Source organism: Megalobrama amblycephala, linkage group LG6 (genome assembly GCF_018812025.1).
Source record: "Megalobrama amblycephala isolate DHTTF-2021 linkage group LG6, ASM1881202v1, whole genome shotgun sequence".
NCBI lineage: Eukaryota > Metazoa > Chordata > Actinopteri > Cypriniformes > Xenocyprididae > Megalobrama > Megalobrama amblycephala.
The window spans coordinates 263,847-288,368 of record NC_063049.1 but is presented as its reverse complement, the minus strand read 5'-3'; the positions used below and the strand labels follow the sequence as shown (position 1 = coordinate 288,368).

At 40.5% G+C, this 24,522-nt stretch overlaps 1 long non-coding RNA gene and 16 other non-coding genes across 17 annotated transcripts; 5 read left to right on the top strand and 12 right to left on the bottom strand.

The window, feature by feature from the left end:
• The first annotated feature begins 2,155 nt into the window (after window positions 1-2,155).
• Window positions 2,156-2,919, top strand: LOC125269458. Its single transcript, XR_007185106.1, has 3 exons — window positions 2,156-2,280; window positions 2,527-2,589; window positions 2,765-2,919. It is a non-coding gene; the product is annotated as an uncharacterized LOC125269458 (long non-coding RNA).
• A 15,675-nt stretch (window positions 2,920-18,594) lies between these two features.
• On the bottom strand, window positions 18,595-18,666 carry trnae-uuc. Its single transcript has one exon. It is a non-coding gene; the product is annotated as a tRNA-Glu (tRNA).
• An 822-nt stretch (window positions 18,667-19,488) lies between these two features.
• On the top strand, window positions 19,489-19,560 carry trnae-cuc. Its single transcript has one exon. It is a non-coding gene; the product is annotated as a tRNA-Glu (tRNA).
• A 94-nt stretch (window positions 19,561-19,654) lies between these two features.
• Window positions 19,655-19,741, bottom strand: trnay-gua. The gene is given in 2 exon segments: window positions 19,655-19,690; window positions 19,705-19,741. It is a non-coding gene; the product is annotated as a tRNA-Tyr (tRNA).
• Window positions 19,742-19,849: 108 nt separating this feature from the next.
• trnae-uuc lies at window positions 19,850-19,921 on the bottom strand. Its single transcript has one exon. It is a non-coding gene; the product is annotated as a tRNA-Glu (tRNA).
• A 465-nt stretch (window positions 19,922-20,386) lies between these two features.
• Window positions 20,387-20,459, bottom strand: trnar-acg. Its single transcript has one exon. It is a non-coding gene; the product is annotated as a tRNA-Arg (tRNA).
• Window positions 20,460-20,737: 278 nt separating this feature from the next.
• trnae-cuc lies at window positions 20,738-20,809 on the top strand. The gene has a single exon. It is a non-coding gene; the product is annotated as a tRNA-Glu (tRNA).
• Window positions 20,810-20,903: 94 nt separating this feature from the next.
• On the bottom strand, window positions 20,904-20,990 carry trnay-gua. The gene is given in 2 exon segments: window positions 20,904-20,939; window positions 20,954-20,990. It is a non-coding gene; the product is annotated as a tRNA-Tyr (tRNA).
• Window positions 20,991-21,098: 108 nt separating this feature from the next.
• On the bottom strand, window positions 21,099-21,170 carry trnae-uuc. The gene has a single exon. It is a non-coding gene; the product is annotated as a tRNA-Glu (tRNA).
• Window positions 21,171-22,148: 978 nt separating this feature from the next.
• On the bottom strand, window positions 22,149-22,221 carry trnar-acg. The gene has a single exon. It is a non-coding gene; the product is annotated as a tRNA-Arg (tRNA).
• A 278-nt stretch (window positions 22,222-22,499) lies between these two features.
• Window positions 22,500-22,571, top strand: trnae-cuc. The gene has a single exon. It is a non-coding gene; the product is annotated as a tRNA-Glu (tRNA).
• A 94-nt stretch (window positions 22,572-22,665) lies between these two features.
• trnay-gua lies at window positions 22,666-22,752 on the bottom strand. Its single transcript is given in 2 exon segments — window positions 22,666-22,701; window positions 22,716-22,752. It is a non-coding gene; the product is annotated as a tRNA-Tyr (tRNA).
• Window positions 22,753-22,860: 108 nt separating this feature from the next.
• Window positions 22,861-22,932, bottom strand: trnae-uuc. Its single transcript has one exon. It is a non-coding gene; the product is annotated as a tRNA-Glu (tRNA).
• Window positions 22,933-23,397: 465 nt separating this feature from the next.
• Window positions 23,398-23,470, bottom strand: trnar-acg. The gene has a single exon. It is a non-coding gene; the product is annotated as a tRNA-Arg (tRNA).
• A 278-nt stretch (window positions 23,471-23,748) lies between these two features.
• On the top strand, window positions 23,749-23,820 carry trnae-cuc. The gene has a single exon. It is a non-coding gene; the product is annotated as a tRNA-Glu (tRNA).
• Window positions 23,821-23,914: 94 nt separating this feature from the next.
• On the bottom strand, window positions 23,915-24,001 carry trnay-gua. Its single transcript is given in 2 exon segments — window positions 23,915-23,950; window positions 23,965-24,001. It is a non-coding gene; the product is annotated as a tRNA-Tyr (tRNA).
• A 108-nt stretch (window positions 24,002-24,109) lies between these two features.
• trnae-uuc lies at window positions 24,110-24,181 on the bottom strand. The gene has a single exon. It is a non-coding gene; the product is annotated as a tRNA-Glu (tRNA).
• Window positions 24,182-24,522: the final 341 nt, after the last annotated feature.

Below are 24,522 nucleotides of genomic sequence, written 5' to 3'. Positions count from 1 at the left end.
CTTTTTTTAAATTTCATCCTATCTTTCGGCATTGAGGTGGGCCTGTTAGGGGCGGATGACGTTGATGTTTGGAGGAGTGTTAGGGGCGGAGACTCGGGAGCGTTTTCACGCACCATTCTGACTTCATTCTGTATCTGACAACGCAGAGAAAGGATGTGTTTCACAGAGCAGTAAGAAATATTTATTGTTAGAAATGTTTTTGCTTTTTAAAAGTCATTTGCCTTTTAACAACACTATTTAATATACTTAATGATAATGCGTTTGTTTGATACTTTTGTTAAAATATTCTGTTTAATTAATTAATGTCCTTTTTTAAATATACATTCTATCTTTCGGCATTGAGGCGGGCGTGTTAGGGATGAGTCTGACGTCGATGTTTGGAGGAGTGTTAGGGGCGGAGACTTGTGAGCGTCTTCACAGGCCGTTCTGACTTCATTCTGAATTTGCCAGGGATGAGATAGGACGTGTTTCACATAGCAGTAAGAATTATTTATTGTTAAAAAACTTTAAAAGTAAATGTTAGAAATGTTTTTGCTTGAAAAACCCATTTGTATTTTAACAGCTATCGCTTGATATACTTAATGTGCTTAATGTTACTTAGTGCACTTGTTTTATACTTTTGTTTCAGAAAATCTAACAACATTTTAAATTGTCTTTGTGTTTTAATTGTACAATTCATTAATGTCTTTTAAAAACATTTAAATATGTGAAATAACTTTCTTTAATAAAAACATCCCTTAAAAACCCAATGCCTGGCACCCCGATACACTGTTTTACATTTTAAAGTTTAACCACCGTTTTCAAACATTTTCACTTCAAAAACACACAAAACCCAAAACACAGTCATAAATTCCTTAGTAGTGGTAATAGGGAGGGATAGTGGGGTAGTGGGGGGAGGACAAAAACAGGTGGCCAAAACAGGTGTCCAAACAGGTGTCCAGTCCGGTGGGAGGGGTGGGAGGGAGGGGTGGGGGGAATATTTTTATGAGGTGCCATAAATCAATCATTCTGACATATAGTGCAGTATAATCCTCTCTGTAGTGCAATTTTGACATAAGAGCCTAAAAAAATAATAAATGATAAACCAAAACAAACATTTGCAGTGCAATTTTGACATATCAGCCTAAGAAGATAATAATAAATAATAATCCAAAACAAAGCATTTATCCACAGTAGTGCAATTTTGCCTAAAAAATAATAATAAATAATAAACCAAAACAAATACATAACAGCCTAAAAAATAATAAATAATAAACCAAAAATAACATTTGCAGTGCAATTTTGACATAACAGCCCAAAAAAAAAAAAAAATAAACCAAAACAAACATTTGCAGTACAATTTTGACGACATAGCCCATAAATAAACCAAAACAAACATTTGCAGTGCAATTTTGACATAACAGCCTATAATAATAATAATAATAATAATAATAATAATAAATAATAAACCAAAACAAACATTTGCAGTGCAATTTTGACATAACAGCCTATAATAATAATAATAATAATAATAAGAATAAATAATAAACCAAAACAAATATTTGCAGTGCAATTTTGACATAAAAGCCTAAAAAATAATAAATAATAAACCAAAAATAACATTTGCAGTGCAATTTTGACATAACAGCTCAAAAAAATAATAAATAAATAAACCAAAACAAACATTTGCAGTACAATTTTGACGACATAGCCTAAAATAAATAAATAAACCAAAACAAACATTTGCAGTGCAATTTTGACATAACAGCCTATAATAATAATAATAATAATAATAAATAAATAATAAACCAAAACAAACATTTGCAGTGCAATTTTGACATAACAGCCTATAATAATAATAATAATAATAATAATAAAAAATAATAAACCAAAACAAACATTTGCAGTGCAATTTTGACATAACAGCCTAAAAAAGTAAATAAATAATAAACCAAAACAAACATTTGCAGTGCAATTTTGACATAACAGCCTAAAAAAATAAATAAATAAATAAACCAAAACAAACATTTTCAGTGTAATTTTGACATGACATAGCCTAAAAAAAAAAAATAATAATAATAATAAACCAAATCAAACATTTGCAGTGCAATTTTGACATAATAGCCTAAAAAATAATAATACAAAACTTACCATTATTTATGTAACGGGATAAATATAGTTCGAGGGTTGTTTAAAAAAATCCTGCTGTAATGTGTTCGCGCTTCCTATTGGCTGCGCTGGTGGTGCTATAGCCCACTGAGTTCGAACGATCTGCCGCAGAGCTAGAGAAAACTGCTGTGGGTGAGTCGTTTCTGCTCCAGCTTTGTGTTAAAGGTTAAAAATATGAGTTTCTTATCGAATGTTAGACAATGTATGAAGGGGATTGCACATATTGAACACTAATTGATTTCTAGAGTGTGTTTTCTGTTATCTCCGGTTTCTGTATTTTTGTGTATTTGATAGTTTTCATGAACTCGATCTTTCCATGTGCGCCATTTTCCCATGTGCTCTCTAACAAAGTGAAATGTTTTTTTTTTTTTTGAATAGATGGAGCTGTATTACATCTACATCACTCACTACTCTCTCTCTATTTTCCACTGCTCTGTGCAGGTAATTGTTTTTGTCAAATACCCTTTAAGAATTTACTGTGTTTAAGCTGTTTTGTAAAGCATTAAATTTAAGAGAAAGAAAGAAAATAAATTGTATTGATAAAGTCTGTATAATTTTCTGGTGTTTTATTTTTGTTTAGTACAACATAATGTGAATAAATAGTTTATTGTTATAGTGAGAACAGCAGAGCTGGAGAGAACTGCTGTGGATGGAGCTGTATTACATCTACATCACTCACTACTCTCTCTCTTTTCCACTGCTCTGTGCAGGAAATAAATTCAAATATCATCCACATTCTGGGTGTGTGTGCTGTTGAAGTGAGGGGGAAACCGGGCCAGATTAACCATAGGTCATATATATATGTATATATATATATATATATATATATATATATATATATATATATATATATATATATTATGAATCCATTTTGATTAATTTGAGGAAAAATGTGTTTTCTTTACCAAGAAAGCGGCAAGATGAAAACCTCTATTTTCTGTTTCAAACTTTCACATAGCATCTTTTGGTTATAAAAACATTAAAAATTCAAATCTAGATTTTGATTTCTAAAGGTTTATTACAAAAACAGATTATTTTTTCTCCAAAATGCAATAAATCCATGACACTTTTTTTTTTTTTTTCCTCAAAATGCAATTAATCCATCGATTTAAAAGTTATTTTTCATATTGAAAATACACATCAGAGTAAGTTGATTCACATATATGACAGCCTCTGAACTTTGTCAATACTAATCTTATATACAGGCATTTGACTAAAAATACATTCAGTCATCATTCCCAAAATGAATTCAACGAATCATCTTGTTAATGTTATAAGTCTCCGTTTGTCATTACCTATTAAAGAGTATCTGGCGCCACCGCACGGTTAAAATAAAAACATTTGCCAAGTACATTGGTATTAAAGGTGCCCTAGAACGTTCTTTCACAATATGTAATATAAGTCTAAGGTGTCCCCTGAATGTGTCTGTGAAGTTTCAGCTCAAAATAACCCATAGATTTTTTTTTTTATTAATTTTTTTTAACTGCCTATTTTGGGGCATCATTAACTATGCACCGATTCAGGCTGCAGCCCCTTTAAATCTCGCACTCCCTGCCCCCCCGAGCTCTCGACTATAAATCAGTGCATAAACAAAGTTCACACAGCTAATATAACCCTCAAATTGATCTTTACAAAATGTTCATCATGCATGCTGCATGCATGCTTCAGGTCATGTGAGTATAGTATTTATTTGGATGTTTACATTTGATTCTGAATGAGTTTGATAGTGCTCTGTGGCTAACGGGCTAATGTTACACTGTTGGAGAGATTTATAAAGAATGAAGTTGTGTTTATGAATTATACAGACTGCAAGTGTTTAAAAATGAAAATAGTGACGGCTCTCTTGTCTCCGTGAATACAGTAATAAACTATGGTAACTTTAACCACATTTAACAGTAGATTAGCAACATGTTAACGAAACATTTAGAAAGACAATTTACAAATATCACTAAAAATATCATGGATCATGTCAGTTATTATTGCTCCATCATTTTTCGGTATTGTCCTTGCTTGCTTACCTAGTCTGATGATTCAACTGTGCAGCTCCAGACGTTAATACTGGCTTGTGTAATGCCTTGAACAGAACATGGGCTGGCATATGCAACTATTGGGGCGTACATATTAATGATCCCGACTGTTACGTAACAGTCTGTGTTATGTTGAGATTCGCCTGTTCTTCTGAGATTTTTTAAACAAATGAGATTTACATAAGGAGGAAACAATGGTGTTTGAGACTCCCTGTATGTCATTTCCATGTACTGAACTCTTGTTATTCAACTATGCCAAGGTAAATTAAATTTTTGATTCTAGGGCACCTTTAAAAACGGCTTTTAAAAACTGTTCATGATTCAGTTTTGGGGACTGTGACAAATTTGATGCTGTTGTGGAACAAGCAACAGCCGGCATTTTTCCTCCTCCTGACTCACGTGCCTCATCTTCTTAATCTCCTCATGTAAATGATTACATTTCGATGACTTGCGTTTGTTCCCCACCGCAGAAACCACCACATGTTCATCAATGCCATCAAAATGATCCATTTTTCTGTTTTTGTTGATCACAAAGTACAAAGTAGATAAGGAAAACTAGGATGCCAGGTGTATTCAGAGCGCCGCCATTACTGTTTACAGTGCGTTGAATGGTGTGCTGTGATTGGTTGAGCATATATATATCGCATTCTGCAGAGAAGGGAGACTGGTGTTTGTCGCGTTTTGGAAAGAAAGGGAGAAAACATGACAGAATAACACGACAGCTATCGCTTTTTGCGCAAAATTAATAAATGACTTTTCAATACCGACCAGATACAATACTGATTTTGGCGGAAACTGATTTTTTTATTTTTTTTTTTTTTTAAATTGAGTTTATCGCATTTTGGAACCAAACTCTTCATATATATATATATATATATATATATATATATATATATATATTACATTTATACCTGAAATATTTTCCCAACAGAAGCATGCAGCAGAGGAAACAAGCAGTGAAGAAAAAAAAACATGTTTAAAAAAGATTTTAGCCAAGATTTTAGAGACTAAAAGATTTTTTTTTTTAGAGAACTATTATACATTTTAGAGACAGCTGACATTGTTGGAAACTTGTAAATTGCTCTATAATGCAAACATTAACCAAATAAATAAACAAAATAACATGCTGAAAGAGCAATTTTACGAAGCTGGAGGGTTGTCATTTCCTGGCTTTTTTTTTCCCCCTAAAACGTCATTCCTCCAGCACAGCCCTCCATTCACCATATGACTGAGGCTGCGTTCCAGTTCGGTTTTTAAATGCCCTTCCCTCGCTAACTTCCCTCGGTCTCATTGACTCGGATGTACGTCATTGCTTACGTTGCACGAGTGCCCACTTCTGGCGGAACCTTTGCAATGGGCTGAACTGGAATGTCCTAAGCCCTTGATCACTTGGAATCCGCAATGGAGCGGATTTATTTTTTATTTTTTCCCCTTACAAATTTGTTTAATACAGCATTCTATATGTATATATATGTGTGTTTTAAATGTTTAAAAAAATAATTAATATCATAGAATTGTTTGTGGTAGGGTAAATTAAACGCGATATGCGGTGACGTCATAATCGTGTTGCATTGTGGGTTATGGAGCTGCCTGAAGTGTACATGTGAAGTAGACACGCTCCCTCGGTTAAAATCGAGGGAGCGAGGGTTTGTCCATGTAAACTTCCCTCGTCCACTTCACGAAGTGGAACGCACTTCAAAATGGCGACAGGGATTCCCCCGAGGGGAAGTGTGTAGGGAAATTCGCGAGTGCGTGTCTAAAACTGGAGTGGAACGCAGCCTGAGTCTCAGACTTTTTGCAGTACCAGTTACCAAAGTACTGAAGATGTGATGGTGGCCTGTTGAAGACCATGTCGTGAGCAATAAATCTTACCTTTCATTATGCAGAATTGTTTATTTGTTTCTAGACCTGTCAAAGCAGCCACGGTTACATTAAGTCAACTGCGTCAATTACTTGAACCCTCTGTGTACCCCTCAGCTGCTTAAAGTTTAGGCTTAGTGGTAACAATGCTATTTACTCACTATATTTGTGACTGTTGCAGCATTAACTTCTGGGAGCTGGATGGTGGTCTCGCTCATCACCTTAGCATTGGTGAGGATGCACTCTCGGATGTGCTTGTAAGCACGTGCTACCATTGTGAAGCGGGACACCCTCACTCCATCACAGTGCACTGCTTTTGGGTAGAGAACACAGAGCCTTGTGAAGATGGCCTCCACCACTCGGTTGCAGTCAGGCCACTGTGTAGGACTATGAGCCCCAACGAAACACCTGCAAATTACAACAGAATACATATTATTAAAGTTGCCCTAGAATGCTTTTTCACAAGGTGTAATAAGTCTAAGGTGTCCACTGAATGTGTCTGTGAAGTTTCAGCTCAAAATACCCCATAGATTTTTTTTTTTTAATTAATTTTTGTAACTGCCTATTTTGGGGCATCATTAAAGCTGCAGTAGGTAACTTTTGTAAAAATTAATTTTTTACATATTTGTTAAACCTGTCATTATGTCCTGACAGTAGAATATGAGACAGATAATCTGTGAAAAAATCCTCCCAGTGGTCCTATTGCCATTTGCAGAAGAATACACCGCATTTCCCGGTAAGAAACAACCAGTCAGAGCCAGGAGGAGTGTCTTAGCAGTGTCAATTAAGCTTGCGTGCGCGCTGATCACACCCCTCTCATGCACAGCGCGTACAGGCGTTCAAATTCAAGATTACCGGTGTGCCACAGCTTTGCTTATGCCGGACAAACAATCCAAACTGCCAATTCCTCGAGTGGCACCTGCTCATAAAAATAAAGACGGGTAAACGGAAAAAGACAGATGACAATGATAAAAAAGCCAAAAAAAAAAAGAATTAGATAGAGCCCGAAATAAAATTAGGGTAAATATCAGAGCGGCTTTTCCAAGGTGGAGCGAGCTACATGTCCTGAAAGGATTAAAAACCGATGCAGAGTTAGCCACATTTCTGCTTGACAAGTAAGTATCCCTGCTTGATTTGTTTCATTTTTTAAGAACTACACAACTAAGATCATTTCAAAACAGGCCTGCCCGTCCCCTGCCTGATGCTCCACACACACCACAGCTTCCTCTTCTCCCCGCCCGTTGACTCCTTGAAGTCGCTGTGGGTGTGAATTCCTCATCGGAGCCCATTGACTGTCAAAACTCTAGCCGCATAACATACAGATAAAATGTAACGCACTGTGCAAAGCAACTATTGAAACCTACTAATTCACTGGCTTGTCATGTTGCTGAAATAATGTACTAGCAAACCTTATTTAGCATTACATATCGATAGAATAATTACTTGCATACTGTAACGTTAGTTACCATTATCTTACTAGCTATTTATTACTTATAGAAATAGTGCAATGTCATATAGTTACATTAATTTACATGTATTGCAAAATACGTAATGTTTTGAGGACCAAGTTTGTAGTCAAAGTATGGGCAGGCCATAGTCAATGTAAATCATATTGTTGATGTTTTGTCCGTATCAGTGAATGTGCCATAACTGTTTATCCGCCGTCATCGGTGGCCCTGCTTGCTTACTAGCCTGCGCGTTCACGGCAGGCTCCGTTGTGATGGGGGAGGAGCTGTGGAGGGAGGGCTGTAGCACAGCATAGAGCAAGGGGGAGTGACCTGTGAGTTGTGCTTGTTCAAATTTTCAGGCTAAGTCAACGTTTTCTAAAAACTCCCTACTGCAGCTTTAAATATGCGCTGATTCAGGCTGCTTCCCCTTCAATTACTCGCGCTCCCCGCCCCCGAGCTCGCGACTCTAATATATTGCATAAACAAAGTTCACAGCTAATATAACCCTCAAAATGGATCTTCACAAAATGTTCGTCATGCATGCTGCATGCATGCATCAGATCATGTACAGTGTCCTCCACAAATATTGGCACCCTTAGTAAATATGAAAAAAGGCGGCTGTGAAAATAAATCTGCATTGTTTATCTTTTTGATCTTTCATTCAAAAAATTCACAAAATTCTAACCTTTCATTGAAGGAAAATAATTGAAAATGGGTGGAAAAGCTCATTATGAAATAAATGTTTTTTTCTAGTTCAGGTTGGCCACAATTATTGGCACCCAAGTATTGCAATGTCATTTTCCCAAGATAACAGCTCTGAGTCTTCTTCTATAATGCCTGATGAGTTTGGAGAACACCTGAGAAGAGATCAGATGTTGGTGGTGATTCTCTTCAGTTCACTCCACTCATTTTCTTTAGGTTTCAGGTCAAGGAACTGGGATGGCCATGGCAGAAGCTTCATTTTGTGCTCAGTGACACATTTTTGTGTTGGTTTTGATGTTTGTTTTGGTTCATTGTCCTGATGGATGATCCAACCACTGCCCATTATTGGATTTCTAGCAGAAGTGGTCAGGTTTTGATTTTTTATCTGTTAGTATTTGATAGAATCCATGATGCCATGTATCTGAACAAGATGTCCAGGACCTCCAGCAGAAAAATAGGCTCACAGCATTAAAGATCGAGCAGCATATTTAACCGTGGGCATGGGGTACTTTTTATCCATGTGTGCACCAAACCCATCTGGTGGGTTTGCTGCCAAAAAGATATATTTTTTTTTTTAGTTTCATCTTACCACAGAAGCCGGTCCCATTTGAAATTCCAGTCTTGTCTGACAACTGAATATGCTAGAGTTTGTTTTTGGATGAGCAAAGAAGGATTTTTCTTGAAACCTTCCCGAACAACTTGTGGGGATGTAGGTGCTGTTTGGTAATTTTTTTAGGATTTCTGAGACTCAAGACTCAACTAATTTCTGCAATTCTCCAGCTGTGATCCTTGAAGAGTCTTTGGCCACTCAAACTTTCCTCCTCACCGTGCATTAGGATGATTTAGACACACGTCCTCTTCCAGGCAGATTTGTAACATCTTTAGTTGATTGAAACTTCTTAATTATTTCCCTGATGGTGGAAATGGGGATTTTCAATGCGTTAGCTTTTTTCTTATACCCATTTTCTATTTTGTGAAGCTCAACGATAATATAGTTATAAATAACTATAAACTATAAAATAATATAGTTCTGCACATCAGAACTATATTATTTGTTTTTCTCATTGTGATGAATGATTAAGGGGATTTGTCCTTTGTGTTTACACATATTTGTAGTCCTGTGGAACAGGAGTATCTGCCATTTTTTACTATTGTCCTTGCTTGCTTACCTAGTCTGATGATTTAGCTGTGCACAGATCCAGACGTTAATACTGCCTGCCCTTGTCTAATGCCTTGAACAATGGCTGGCATATGCAAATATTGGGGGCGTACATATTAATGATCCCGACTTGCGTCACAGTCGGTGTTATGTTGAGATTCGCCTGTTCTTCTGAGGTCGTTTAAACAAATGAGATTTACATAAGAAGGAGGATACAATGGTGTTTGAGACTCACTGTATGTCATTTCCATGTAACTGAACTCTTGTTATTCAACTATGCCAAGGTAAATTCAATTTTCAATTCTATGGCACCTTTAATGTAGGATTGTTTTCAGTGTGTGAATTTATTCTCTACTAAGCATACTTCAATACCTGTTCGAATCGGTCGACGTCTCTACCCTTTTTGAGCACTATCACTTGGGACTTGGGAATATGATCTTTAGTAGAGTATGGAAGTAAGATTCTCTAGTGTCTAGTCTGCTGCGCAGCCTAAAAACCAAACAGACTTCAGACTATGCCTTAGAAAATGCTTTAATCATGGCCGGAGGACCTCGTATCAATCACATAGAATCCCACCAGCAAGAAGAATACAACAGTTTATATAGGATAGGAGTACAATTTATATAGGATCCAGAATGCAAAGAATGCATTCTATAATATGATTGGTTCTTCATATGTCAAACCTTTCTGTTACCAGGTAAAGCAAGATCTTATTAGTTCATTGGTTACTCAATATCATGGGGCTATTATATTTAGATAGTTGTCTAGATGTCCCTAAATTTCATTTCCACTCTTCTTATATTTGGACATGATTCAGACACACTGACTTTGGCCCAAGGTGGACTTTTAGGTTTCAAAAGCATATAAATGTTATTCCTGCAAGGGAAAAGAATGCAAGTTATGATTAATTAAAAACATTCCATCACAATCCTTACTCTGTTATTTTTATTGTTTTATTTTCCCTTTTCTATTCTGTATGTTTTGCTTTGTGTTGTTTAGATGCTAATTTTTTATATCTGTGCATAGTTATGTTGTCTTGTTTGTTTTCTAGGTTGATGTTGAAATATCAATAAATTTGGTCTCTAATGGGTTACTGTGTTGTGGCAGTATTACAGCTTTATACTGCACTGTATCGCTATTCAGCCTGACGGGGTTTTTTTTTTTTTTTCACAATAATGACTGCACATTATTCCCCTTATTACACAGCTACTTATTAAAAGACAGCAAAAGACAAATAATTTGACACAAATTATTGATGCAAAATGACTTTACTGAGTAAGAAATTATTGTTTTGCCTCTGCAAAATAAAATAGTCCAATGTATGGTTCGAACTGTGTCCATAGCAGTGTAACTTACTTAGCTACATAACATAAAATCAGCATTACATGTAAATCACAACTAATAATTTATGTTACAAGTAGGCTAGGTTTGAACTTAACAGGCTGTAGGAAGATAAGCTAGTTATGAAGTGTCAGGTTTTACTAATTTTACTAGAAATTCTTAATAAACAAAGCTGGAGGTGATATTTCAGCCAGTTTCAGTTTCATGTATACATATATATTTAAACTAAACTTTTTAGACAATCAAAACCCTGTGTTTGCTAAATTCAAGATACCTTTTGGTGCTCTCCACACCTGGTGCCACAATCTTCTTAGTGGCCCTGAATTGTCCCTGTTTAAGGGTGGTTTGATGACGTGGTGGGTAAATGGTTTTCTTCTTGTCATACTCCCCCAGTGCCTGCCATAGGGTGATGATCTTGACGCACTCTTCTCCAGAAAAAGCCAGACGGTGGTTTGAGGCTCTTCAAGTTGCACGGCTCCATACCCCATACAGGTCCCAGAATCCTAAAATGAAAGATAATTTAGGAACTTTTGTGCCTGAATATAAATATTCCATGAAAGCACAGCCAAAATAACCCAGATTTTGTTTACACAAATGTAAATGTACATTAAAAAAGAAACTGTGCCCTTACATCATGTGAAGTATTCTCTTCAGATATTGGAAGTTCAGTCTCCATCAAAGTCCTGAATATGGCTCTCAGTCATTGCCAGGGTCTCCTTGGACGGTTCTCCTGGTCTCTGAGGCTAACCAAAAACTCGGATGATGGTTTCTGGTCAGCTTCTAGCTCTGCATGCATTGCCTTCTTCGGGGCCATCAGGTCCCACATGAAAATACAGTGGCTGAGACGACTCATAACTGTGGCATACAACTGGTGAGAGTCGGTGGTGCAACCCATAGCAAACCTCCGCATAAAGTGCAAAACATCTAACCAGATGGTCATTTGCTCCCACTCTTCAAACATCCTCCTCAGAAGAGTGTTGCCACAGCAGTCTCAGTCGATATACATTACCTCGGGAGGAGCCACCGCAGCCACTCTGTATCACTTCAATCATAGGTCCGAGACCAAAAACTTCACTGGCTGTGAGCACGGACATGATCACCTGTCCATACTTATTACCAACATTGGTTGCCCAGGTAGATGTGCCATAGCTGCGTCCTGCTAGTTTTCTGGCCACTTTTTTAGTAAAATCGGTTTTTAAGAACTGACCATATTGGGATGTTATAGAGGCCTTGATCTCATCCAGCCTTTGCAGGACATCCTGGGCATACACCTGTATTGGCCACAGTGCTTAGGGATAGAAGGCATTGAAGGAACAGCTTCAAATGTCACAGACAGGATCAGGCTTGATGTGACAGCATTGGCAATCCCCATGCAATCTCTCAGATACTGTCTTTTTGCAACCAGACCTCACCATGACGCTCCTGCAGCTTTCGCTGGGTTCTGGCTGCTTTTTCCCAACCCTCGTTAACACATTAAACTTACTACCTCGAGGTCACATGCAAGTTTTAATGTACAAATGGAAGGAAACTGCACCCTGTGGCCAATGTCGAGTTGGGAGATGATACCATGGCTCCAGCTGATGACCTTCCTCTTATATCTTCGGCAGGCCAGGTACTCAGATGCCACAAAGTACATCTTATCCAAGGCAACCACCTGCCTGATCTTTTGATGCAAGCCAGCTTAGGTCAGAAGGTCTTTCTGACAGTCTGGATGGGGACAGGTCGGCTTCACTTGCCACAGATTTCGTGGCATCCAGAGCAGCAGGGGATGGCCAAAGTAATTCTCCAAGGAAGGAGAATTACTGGTCTTCAGTGGCACCTATGGAGGATACCACCAAAGTTTGTTCACCCTACTAAAGATCAGCTCAGGATGCCCCTGTGCTGTCCACCTGAACAGGACTTGGACATCCACCTCTGGTCCACTTCAGGCAGGGTGTGTATCCATCTAGCTGGAAGACAGACTTGTTGTGCTGGAAAAAACAAAAACAGAAATAAACACATAAATAAACAAATATAAATTCACATTGCTTCACTTTATTTTCCTTTTAAGGAAAATATTTTATTGAATGTTTTAAATAAGTATAAACGTACATGCCACATATGCCTCCTCAAACTCAGTTGCCTCTGCCAGCACTGTGCTGTCATCTATCTCAGTGGGGTGGGTGGCCGAGGCACCTATGGCTGCCTCAATGGACACAGTCGGGCAGGTGAGCGTGGGCTGAGGGCCCTGTGGCTTCCTCTATGGACACAGTCGGGCAAGTGAGGATGGCTGAGGGTCTTGTGGTTGCCTCAATAGACACAGTCGGGCAGGTGAGGGTGGCTGAGGGCTGCCCACGTGCCTGGGCCAAAGCTTCAAAACAAAACACAGGACAAACAGATAAACACGACTATTGAACAGAAATAAATACTATAAATACAGTCTTTGTCAGGTTTTTCTGGTTAGGCAACTTCCTAACCAAGAGGGAGCGTAGAGAGGTGGTGGAAGTATGGGTGGCAGCAGCATGCTGGGTCGAGGGAGTGAGCTGGGTGGTGGCAGCGTGCTGGGTTTGGGGAGTGAGCTGGGTGGTGGCAGCATGCTGGGTGGGAGGAGTGAGCTGGGTGGTAGCAGCATACTGGGGAGCTTTCCCAGCATATTGCTCTTCACTCTAAAAACTGCTGGGTTAAATATGGACAAAACCAGGGATTGGGTTGTTTTCACCCAGCCATGTTTTTCAACCAATTTTGGATTTATTTTTTTAGCCAGCAATATAGTAATATAGTAAAAGGCATGTTTTTGCTCACCCCCAAATAGGGGAAAATTTGGGGGGTATTTTAAGCTGAAACTTGACAAGACCAGAGACTTATATTAAATCATGTGAAAGAGGGCATAATAGGTGCCTTTTAACCCAACCTGCTGGGTTTGTCCATATTTTACCCAGCTTGGGATGTTTTTGACCCAGCATTTTTTAGAGTGTTCCTTCATGGCAATGGCAATTCTACATATCCATTTTTACATATTTGGCAATTGGAATATCAGATATTTCATGCTAAAGTTAACAAATTTGTGAATATTTTGAATAAAAAAGGAAAAATTAAATAAAAGTAGATCATCAGTCATACAGCGCTGCGGTGTGTCACGTAACAAGCAGTGACGCGTCACCATGGAATCAATAAAATCAAATAGTGGTCGCCTTAAAAAAAACTCACGCTGGGGGGTCAGCCAGAATATTTTAAACTTGCGTGCGAAAGGGTTAAGCTTTTCTTGGCCTTGTCCAGCACTATCTCCGGGGACAGGGGTCTTGTGTACGGCTTTTCCTTTGTTGGCCTCCTTCACCTTTGCCGCTTCCAATGTATTGGTCAGATTCAGGCTGCCGTCAGCCCGTCTCCTGAAGCGAGGTTCCATCTAAATTAAAAAATTAAGATAAAAAGACTATAGAGAAACAGACAAACACATTTGGTAACACATTAGTTAATGCAGCTATGTATATTACATTACTATATTTACTCATGATCACCTTGTAATGTTGATTTTATACAATGCTTTGCCTGTATATATTTTTCCAACAGGCTCAAAATGTTGGCTAACATTTCAGAATCATCCCAGAGTAAGAGGTAATTTTTTCATTAATTATTATACCATTAAATACAACTTGTGTCCCACCTGAGACAGAAGATTTTTCAAGTAAGTAATGGGTAGTGGATAAGGGAAAGTTTAGTCTATTCTATCTCCTTTTTGAAGACGGACTTATCACTTCCATTCACTGAACCTCCCCTGAAATGATTTTCCTCACTTTGAAACCCTCTGCTCTATAACAAGTAAATTTCATGCATTGGATTATAATTAGTGATGCATTACTTTGTAAGAATCATTTTAATGTTGCAGCTGGTAAAGCTGTAGTAAACTATAACATTATATACTGCTTGGTCGGCTAATCTATAAAAAAATATAACATAATTTATTTTTTAATAATATTTTGTATTAATTACCTGTATTATTAGCTAGCCTGAGCTACAGGTTATTCATTTAAAACAAAGGTAGCACTTTACAATAAGGTTCATTAATTAACATTAATTAACTACATTAGTTCACATGAAGTAACAATGAACTGCAATTATACATTTATTAATCTTTTTTAATGTCAATTTCAACATTTACTAATACATTATTAAAATCTTGTTAACATTAGTTAATGCACTATGAACAACTGTATTTTCATTAACTGACGTTAACGAAGATTAGTAAATAGAGTAACAAATGTTTTTCTCATGGTTTATGTTAGTTAATGCATTAACTAATGTTTAATTTATGAACCTTATTGTAAGGTGTTACCAAAACAACTATATATAATTGCCCCTTTATTTTTATTGACAAAAGACTGACTGACTTTGCAAATGTTGGTCAGAAGTTAATCGATGAACGTTACCTTATTTTTTAATAATATTTTGTATTAATTACCTGAATTATTAGCTAGTTTGAGTTACAGATTATTCATTTAAAATAACTATATATATTTGCCACTTTATTTTTATTGACAAAAGACTGACTTGCTTTGCAAATGTTTCTCAGAACTTAATTGATGCACGTTATCATCTTCTCCAGCCATAATGTATAGTTCTCCAACGTTGATTGGTCGATTCCTGGTTGTTACTGGGGGAATCATGGTTGTGATACGAGCGCTGATTGGCCATAGCATTCGATTCTTGGTTGCAGCCGGAAACGTGATTGGCTGTCATAACCATGAATAACCATGATCTACAGGTGGCAGAGAACGCCACTGGCCCACGGGCCAGGCACCCTTGTGTGCCTGATTGGACAGAGGCCTGGCATATCATTTACTTATTCTCATGCTATTAACACTGAGACCACGGCTGGGCTCTCCTTGTTATGTTTTGCAAGCTGATTTGTTTTTATGGCAGGTTGTGATGTTGTTAGGATATTCTTACAGAGCATGGGACAGTTTCACAGTGGAAGAAGTGCGATTCAGAGTCAGACACTCTCTCCTCTCCAGGAGGAAATTACAAGCCTCAGTGCTCTTGCTTGAGCAGTTGTAGCGAAATCAGGTAGGGGCCCAGCCAGGCTTGAGGGTGCAGGACAAACATTCCTTCCCTGGTGGTCTGGTGGTTAGGATTCGGCGCTCTCACCACCGTGCCCCGGGTTCAGTTCCCGGTCAGGGAATGCGCTTTTACCTTTCAGCGGCGGTCGCGATTGCAACGCGGCGCACTTCCAAAATCGGGGGGGGGGCAAGAAAGTGTTCGCGTGTGAAAAAGAGCCAGAGTCGAACCAGCGACCTCAGGATTGCCAACTTTCCCCACCGGATGTAGTGATGATGTCATGATAATATCATGATGTCTTTCATATTAACCTGAAATGTTTTCCTCTGGGTGCTCAAATTGGGTTTTGCTGCTGCCACATGTGAGCCTCCAAACCTTGACTTTTCAAACTGAAAAGGTTTGTCATAGTCAGTGATAACAAAACCCTAACACTATAGGAAAAGGTTGAGATGTTTCAATGTCTGCAGTAATGCCTGCAATAGTAAGGTCTGCTTACCATTGACAGTGTCAGTTTGGCTGTCTTTGCAGGACGTGACACATCACTGATGGAGGGTGTGCTTTGGGCAGGGGTGCTCTGTGTTGCATCCACTGTGGCTGGTGGATGAATCTGTAATACATGCACAAACATATACCAGACATAATATTATACAGTCTTCCTAATTTGATTTTAGATATAAAGACTCATTGATATTGCAAGCACATCTATTTATGCAATTTGAACTAGGCTAATTGAAGTTACCTTGTGAAATCCGCAAATACACTTCTGAGCTTCCTTCAGTAGGGTGGTCTGCCCCCTCATTTGCAGAGGGCACTTTTCTATCTGTGAACATAAAGTATAGCTATGACACTGTTGTCCACGTTATCTTATAACAGCCACAAGTCATCATAATTATATCAATATTACATTGTAAATAATAACTTATTCATAAACAAATATAAAAATAGCACAATGTATTATCATACGAGTTCGCCCATGAATCTAGCTGCATAATTTACCTTCTGATACAACTCATGCCATGTTTTTTTTCGGGGGGAAGGTCTATTCCCCTCCCTAGATGGCCAAACTCCTGTTCGGGCAAAACTCTGCAGACGCACAAGCCAGTCAGCATCGCTCATGCCTTTGTGTGACTTAGCTGAAGCCATGTTGTTACCTGAAACAACAGACTATGTTACACTAACTGCCTTTGTAACCCGACAACACGGCATTAACCCTCCTTTTGTGTTCATTTCATGTTAGTTAGTTTTGTGTTCCTGGTCCAAAATGACTACCAAATTATAGCAGATTATGAATCCACAATAATAGCTATATATTCACCTAATGTTGTTATCTTTTTATCAAATTAAGTTTTTATGAAAATTACAAGTTTTGAACTTCTGTTTGCTATATATGGCATGTATCCCTCATTGACCTGGGCTCATACAACTAATTTTTGAGTAAAAAAAGCATAATGTATGGATTATTTTGACTAAAACAAATACTCAGATTAACTCACATATATTGTGCTATTTCAGCTGTGTCCATCTAATAAGGGAATGTGCCTGAACTCAATTTTATACACTTATTGTAGTCTCATCCATTCACTTCTAATGACTGGTCCTTTTTGACCGGGAATACCACAGTTATGTGGTATTAAACAAGTTAAACAAAACACCCAAAATTTAATCAACATTATCCAAATTTATTTTTTGTGTTCAGGCCCAGGTGAAAAAATACTATAGTAAATACTATAGTGTTTTTGAACCATACTATAGTAAAATGTAGTATACTGTATATATTATAGTATTTACAACACTTTGTTAATGAATGCTACAGCATACTGTAGTATTAACTATAGTGAACTGATAAACTGTAATAAATACTGTAGTTTACTTTAGTTTTTACTACAGTAAACTGTAGTGTATATTGTAGTATAATATACCCTATAGTTGTAGAAAACTTAGTACAGTATTGTTTATATTACTAGTTGTTAAATTATCACAGCAACTATAGAATTACCACAACAAATTAATTCAAGTACTTTACTATAGTATGGTTCAAAAACACTATAGTATTTACTATAAATTACTATAGTATATTTTCATCTGGGGATGCCTACTACATTTTCAGAGAGAAAACTTTAAATCGGACAAATTCGACTAGAACACAATAAGAGGGTTAACATTAACAGTTACATTTTATGCCAGTTTAATTTAACGGTAATGTTACAGTAGTCTATAGCTAATAAACAAAGACATACTATAAGATTTACGTCACTATCATGTTTATCATACTATCATACTATACTATCATGTGTAATTACAAGTAAATTAGGTAAAAAAAATTAAGGTTTGCTAACTGAAGTTAGACAAAGTCAGACAACACCGGATAAAACTATTTACGTTACATTACAAATATATAGCTGTTAGGTTTACACATCAATGACAGTTAACGTTACCTGATCCAGTTGACTGAATTATAACAGCTGAGGTAATCATAGGCTAATTTTACGGAGCCAATATTGCTATTCATAAAATACAAAAAAACGTATGCCATCTTATTAACAACATATGAATAACATACTTGAGCGGAGATTGGATGGAATGCGTTCAAAGATGGACAAAAATGGACTACGTGCGGTAATTAGTGTATGAAAAATCGACCTTGCAATTTTATTGGACTGCCAAAAAGTGAGATCGTAACTTAATTGTTTTTTTTTTTTTAAAGATGGAACTCGGTATACTATTGGATTGATTTTACAGACTTGTGGTTGTCAGGTAGAGCTATCGAAGGCACACTGCCGGGGAAACGGACCACAAGCTATCAGGTTGCTGCAGCTCTACTACTGGCTAAAAATGCTTCTGCCACAGACCGACAAGGGAAGCAAAGTAAAAGCCTAGCTTCCCATACCAGGAGTCGAACCTGGGCCGCCTGGGTGAAAACCAGGAATCCTGACCGCTAGACCATATGGGACCTTCCGCAAGCGCCGGTCAGGCTTGGTGGTCACTTTCCATGCGTGTGGCCAGTACAAGGGCAGGCATATGTAGTGACCTTTGGCTTGTGGTCTGCGACCGCCCATTTAAGAATATGGGAATGAGCCGAAGGGATTGTCTACTGAATTAAATTGCATGAGACTCGCTGGAGGGAGCTGTCATTTGTCTCACCCAGGGGGTTCGGTTTCCACCCATTCCTGAGATCGCACAATAGACACTATCAACAGGTCATTTACAGCAAGGTCCTGGTGAATGTACTTATGCAGTGCATTTGAAAACAGGCATGGCATTGTATGGCAGCCGTTATCTCACTGGCAAAACAGCCCATTGTTGGACTGTCAATTTATCATAATAATAAACCGATCGAATAATAATAGCAATGAAAGCTAAGGGCCAATAAAGCTAAATAATAAAACTGCCATGGGCTGACAAAGAAGCAAAAGAGGCAGCCCGAGCCAGCCAGGAGTCAAACCTAGAATCTTCTAATCTGTTGTCAGACGCGTTATCCATTGCGCCACTGGCCCACCGGCCAGGCGTCCTTGTGTGCCCGATTGGAGACCACGGGCTGGGCTCTCCTTGTTATGTTTTGCAAGCTGATTTGTTTTTATGGAAGGTTGTGGTGTTGTTTGGATATTCTTGCAGAGCATGGGACAGTTTCACAGTGGAAGAAGTGCGATTCAGGGTCAGATACTCTCTCCTCTCCAGGAGGAAATTACAAACCTCGGTGCTCTTGCTTTAGCAGTTACAGCGAAATCAGGCAGGGGCCCACAGACAGGCTTGAGGGTGCTGGGCGAGCAGCCCTTCCCTGGTGGTCTAGTGGTTAGGATTCGGCGCTCTCACCGCCGCGGCCCGGGTTCGATTCCCGGTCAGGGAATGCCCTTTTAGCTTCCAGCGGCGGTCGCGACTTCAGCGCGGCGCGCTGCAAAAATCGGGCGCGGCCAAGAAAGTTTTTGCGTGTGAAAAAGACCTCCTTCGAGCCGGAGTCGAACCAGCGACCTAAGGATTGCCAACATCCCACCTACAGTCCTCCGCTCTACCAGCTGAGCTATCGAAGGCACACCGCCGGGAAAACGGACCACAAGCTATCAGGTTGCTGCAGCTCCACTGCTGGCTAAAATTGCTTCTGCCGCAGACCGACAACGGAAGCAAAGTAAAAGCCTAGCTTCCCATACCGGGAGTCAAACCCGGGCCGCCTGGGTGAAAACTAGGAATCCTGACCGCTAGACCATATGGGACCTTCCGCAAGTGCCGGTCAGGCTTGTGGGTAACTTTCCATGCGTGTGGCCAGTACAAGGGCAGGCATATGTAGTGACCTTTGGCTTGTGGTCTGCGACCGCCCCTTTAAGAATAAGGGAAAGAGCCGAAGGGATTGTCTACTGAATTAAATTGCATGAGACTCGCTGGAGGGAGCTGTCATTTGTCTCACCCAGGGGGTTCCACCCATTCCTGTGATCGCACAATGGACACTATCAACTGGTCATTTACAGCAAGGTCCTCGTGAATGTACTTATGCAGTGCATTTGAAAACAGGCATGGTATCGTATGGCAACCGATATCTCACTGGCAAAACAGCCCATTGTTGGACTGTCAATTTATCATAATAATAAACCGATCGAATAATAATAGCAATGAAAGCTAAGGGCCAATAAAGCTAAATAATAAAACTGCCATGGGCTGACAAAGAAGCAAAAGAGGCAGCCCGAGCCAGCCAGGAGTCGAACCTAGAATCTTCTGATCCGTAGTCAGACGCGTTATCCATTGCGCCACTGGCCCACCAGCCAGGCGTCCTTGTGTGCCCGATTGGAGACCACGGGCTGGGCTCTCCTTGTTATGTTTTGCAAGCTGATTTGTTTTTATGGAAGGTTGTGGTGTTGTTTGGATATTCTTGCAGAGCATGGGACAGTTTCACAGTGGAAGAAGTGCGATTCAGGGTCAGATACTCTCTCCTCTCCAGGAGGAAATTACAAACCTCGGTGCTCTTGCTTTAGCAGTTACAGCGAAATCAGGCAGGGGCCCACAGACAGGCTTGAGGGTGCTGGGCGAGCAGCCCTTCCCTGGTGGTCTAGTGGTTAGGATTCGGCGCTCTCACCGCCGCGGCCCGGGTTCGATTCCCGGTCAGGGAATGCCCTTTTAGCTTCCAGCGGCGGTCGCGACTTCAGCGCGGCGCGCTGCAAAAATCGGGCGCGGCCAAGAAAGTCTTTGCGTGTGAAAAAGACCTCCTTCGAGCCGGAGTCGAACCAGCGACCTAAGGATTGCCAACATCCCACCTACAGTCCTCCGCTCTACCAGCTGAGCTATCGAAGGCACACTGCCGGGGAAACGGACCACAAGCTATCAGGTTGCTGCAGCTCCACTGCTGGCTAAAAATGCTTCTGCCGCAGACCGACAAGGGAAGCAAAGTAAAAGCCTAGCTTCCCATACCGGGAGTCGAACCCGGGCCGCCTGGGTGAAAACCAGGAATCCTGACCGCTAGACCATATGGGACCTTCCGCAAGCGCCGGTCAGGCTTGTGGGCCACTTTCCATGCGCGTGGCCAGTACAAGGGCAGGCATATGTCGTGACCTTTGGCTTGTGGTCTGCGACCGCCCCTTTAAGAATATGGGAATGAGCCGAAGGGATTGTCTACTGAATTACAGTTTTTTACAATCACTTTGCTACTATTTTCAGAACCTTGATGTCATTTTTCACAACTCTAGACACAAAACTCACAACCAATGATCAAAATGCACATTTTTCAAAACTATATTTTATATTTTATCATAATGCTTCATCAGACACTGTGCCTATGGCCCCAAATACTGTACCACCTTCTCACACTGCAAAAAATGCTGTTCTTACTTTGAGTTTTTTTGTCTCGTTTCTAGTCAAAATATCTTAAATATCTTAAAGCATTTTCTTGACAAGTAAAAAAAAGTTTTCTTGTTTTCAGGAAAACTTACTTAATTTTGACTTATTTTTCCTGAAAACAAGAAAATAATTTTTACTTGTCAAGAAAATGTTTTAAGATCTTTAAGATATTTTGACTAGAAACAAGACAAAAACTCTAAGTAAGAACAGCATGTTTTGCAGTGCACTCCTGTTTTGTTTCTTACAGTACAAGCAAGCAAGTTGAGGAACACTGCATTTGATGTTTTACAGTACTGTCTTTTCTTTTCTATTCCATTTCATTTCATTTGTCTCACCCAGGGGGTTCGGTTTCCTCCCATTCCTGTGATCGCACAATGGACACTATCAACTGGTCATTTACAGCAAGGTCCTCGTGAATGTACTTATGCAGTGCATTTGAAAACAGGCATGGTATCGTATGGCAACCGATATCTCACTGGCAAAACAGCCCATTGTTGGACTGTCAATTTATCATAATAATAAACCGATCGAATAATAATAGCAATGAAAGCTAAGGGCCAATAAAGCTAAATAATAAAACTGCCATGGGCTGACAAAGAAGCAAAAGAGGCAGCCCGAGCCAGCCAGGAGTCGAACCTAGAATCTTCTGATCCGTAGTCAGACGCGTTATCCATTGCGCCACTGGCCCACCGGCCAGGCGTCCTTGTGTGCCCGATTGGAGACCACGGGCTGGGCTCTCCTTGTTATGTTTTGCAAGCTGATTTGTTTTTATGGAAGGTTGTGGTGTTGTTTGGATATTCTTGCAGAGCATGGGACAGTTTCACAGTGGAAGAAGTGCGATTCAGGGTCAGATACTCTCTCCTCTCCAGGAGGAAATTACAAACCTCGGTGCTCTTGCTTTAGCAGTTACAGCGAAATCAGGCAGGGGCCCACAGCCAGGCTTGAGGGTGCTGGGCGAGCAGCCCTTCCCTGGTGGTCTAGTGGTTAGGATTCGGCGCTCTCACCGCCGCGGCCCGGGTTCGATTCCCGGTCAGGGAATGCCCTTTTAGCTTCCAGCGGCGGTCGCGACTTCAGCGCGGCGCGCTGCAAAAATCGGGCGCGGCCAAGAAAGTTTTTGCGTGTGAAAAAGACCTCCTTCGAGCCGGAGTCGAACCAGCGACCTAAGGATTGCCAACATCCCACCTACAGTCCTCCGCTCTACCAGCTGAGCTATCGAAGGCACACCGCCGGGAAAACGGACCACAAGCTATCAGGTTGCTGCAGCTCCACTGCTGGCTAAAATTGCTTCTGCCGCAGACCGACAACGGAAGCAAAGTAAAAGCCTAGCTTCCCATACCGGGAGTCGAACCCGGGCCGCCTGGGTGAAAACCAGGAATCCTGACCGCTAGACCATATGGGACCTTCCGCAAGTGCCGGTCAGGCTTGTGGGTAACTTTCCATGCGTGTGGCCAGTACAAGGGCAGGCATATGTAGTGACCTTTGGCTTGTGGTCTGCGACCGCCCCTTTAAGAATAAGGGAAAGAGCCGAAGGGATTGTCTACTGAATTAAATTGCATGAGACTCGCTGGAGGGAGCTGTCATTTGTCTCACCCAGGGGGTTCCACCCATTCCTGTGATCGCACAATGGACACTATCAACTGGTCATTTACAGCAAGGTCCTCGTGAATGTACTTATGCAGTGCATTTGAAAACAGGCATGGTATCGTATGGCAACCGATATCTCACTGGCAAAACAGCCCATTGTTGGACTGTCAATTTATCATAATAATAAACCGATCGAATAATAATAGCAATGAAAGCTAAGGGCCAATAAAGCTAAATAATAAAACTGCCATGGGCTGACAAAGAAGCAAAAGAGGCAGCCCGAGCCAGCCAGGAGTCGAACCTAGAATCTTCTGATCCGTAGTCAGACGCGTTATCCATTGCGCCACTGGCCCACCGGCCAGGCGTCCTTGTGTGCCCGATTGGAGACCACGGGCTGGGCTCTCCTTGTTATGTTTTGCAAGCTGATTTGTTTTTATGGAAGGTTGTGGTGTTGTTTGGATATTCTTGCAGAGCATGGGACAGTTTCACAGTGGAAGAAGTGCGATTCAGGGTCAGATACTCTCTCCTCTCCAGGAGGAAATTACAAACCTCGGTGCTCTTGCTTTAGCAGTTACAGCGAAATCAGGCAGGGGCCCACAGCCAGGCTTGAGGGTGCTGGGCGAGCAGCCCTTCCCTGGTGGTCTAGTGGTTAGGATTCGGCGCTCTCACCGCCGCGGCCCGGGTTCGATTCCCGGTCAGGGAATGCCATTTTAGCTTCCAGCGGCGGTCGCGACTTCAGCGTGCCGCGCTTCCAAAATGGTGCGCGGCCAAGAAAGTCTTTGCGTGTGAAAAAGACCTCCTTCGAGCCGGAGTCGAACCAGCGACCTAAGGATTGCCAACATCCCACCTACAGTCCTCCGCTCTACCAGCTGAGCTATCGAAGGCACACTGCCGGGGAAACGGACCACAAGCTATCAGGTTGCTGCAGCTCCACTGCTGGCTAAAAATGCTTCTGCCGCAGACCGACAAGGGAAGCAAAGTAAAAGCCTAGCTTCCCATACCGGGAGTCGAACCCGGGCCGCCTGGGTGAAAACCAGGAATCCTGACCGCTAGACCATATGGGACGTTCCGCAAGCGCCGGTCAGGCTTGTGGGCCACTTTCCATGCGCGTGGCCAGTACAAGGGCAGGCATATGTCGTGACCTTTGGCTTGTGGTCTGCGACCGCCCCTTTAAGAATATGGGAATGAGCCGAAGGGATTGTCTACTGAATTACAGTTTTTTACAATCACTTTGCTACTATTTTCAGAACCTTGATGTCATTTTTCACAACTCTAGACACAAAACTCACAACCAATGATCAAAATGCACATTTTTCAAAACTATATTTTATATTTTATCATAATGCTTCATCAGACACTGTGCCTATGGCCCCAAATACTGTACCACCTTCTCACACTGCAAAAA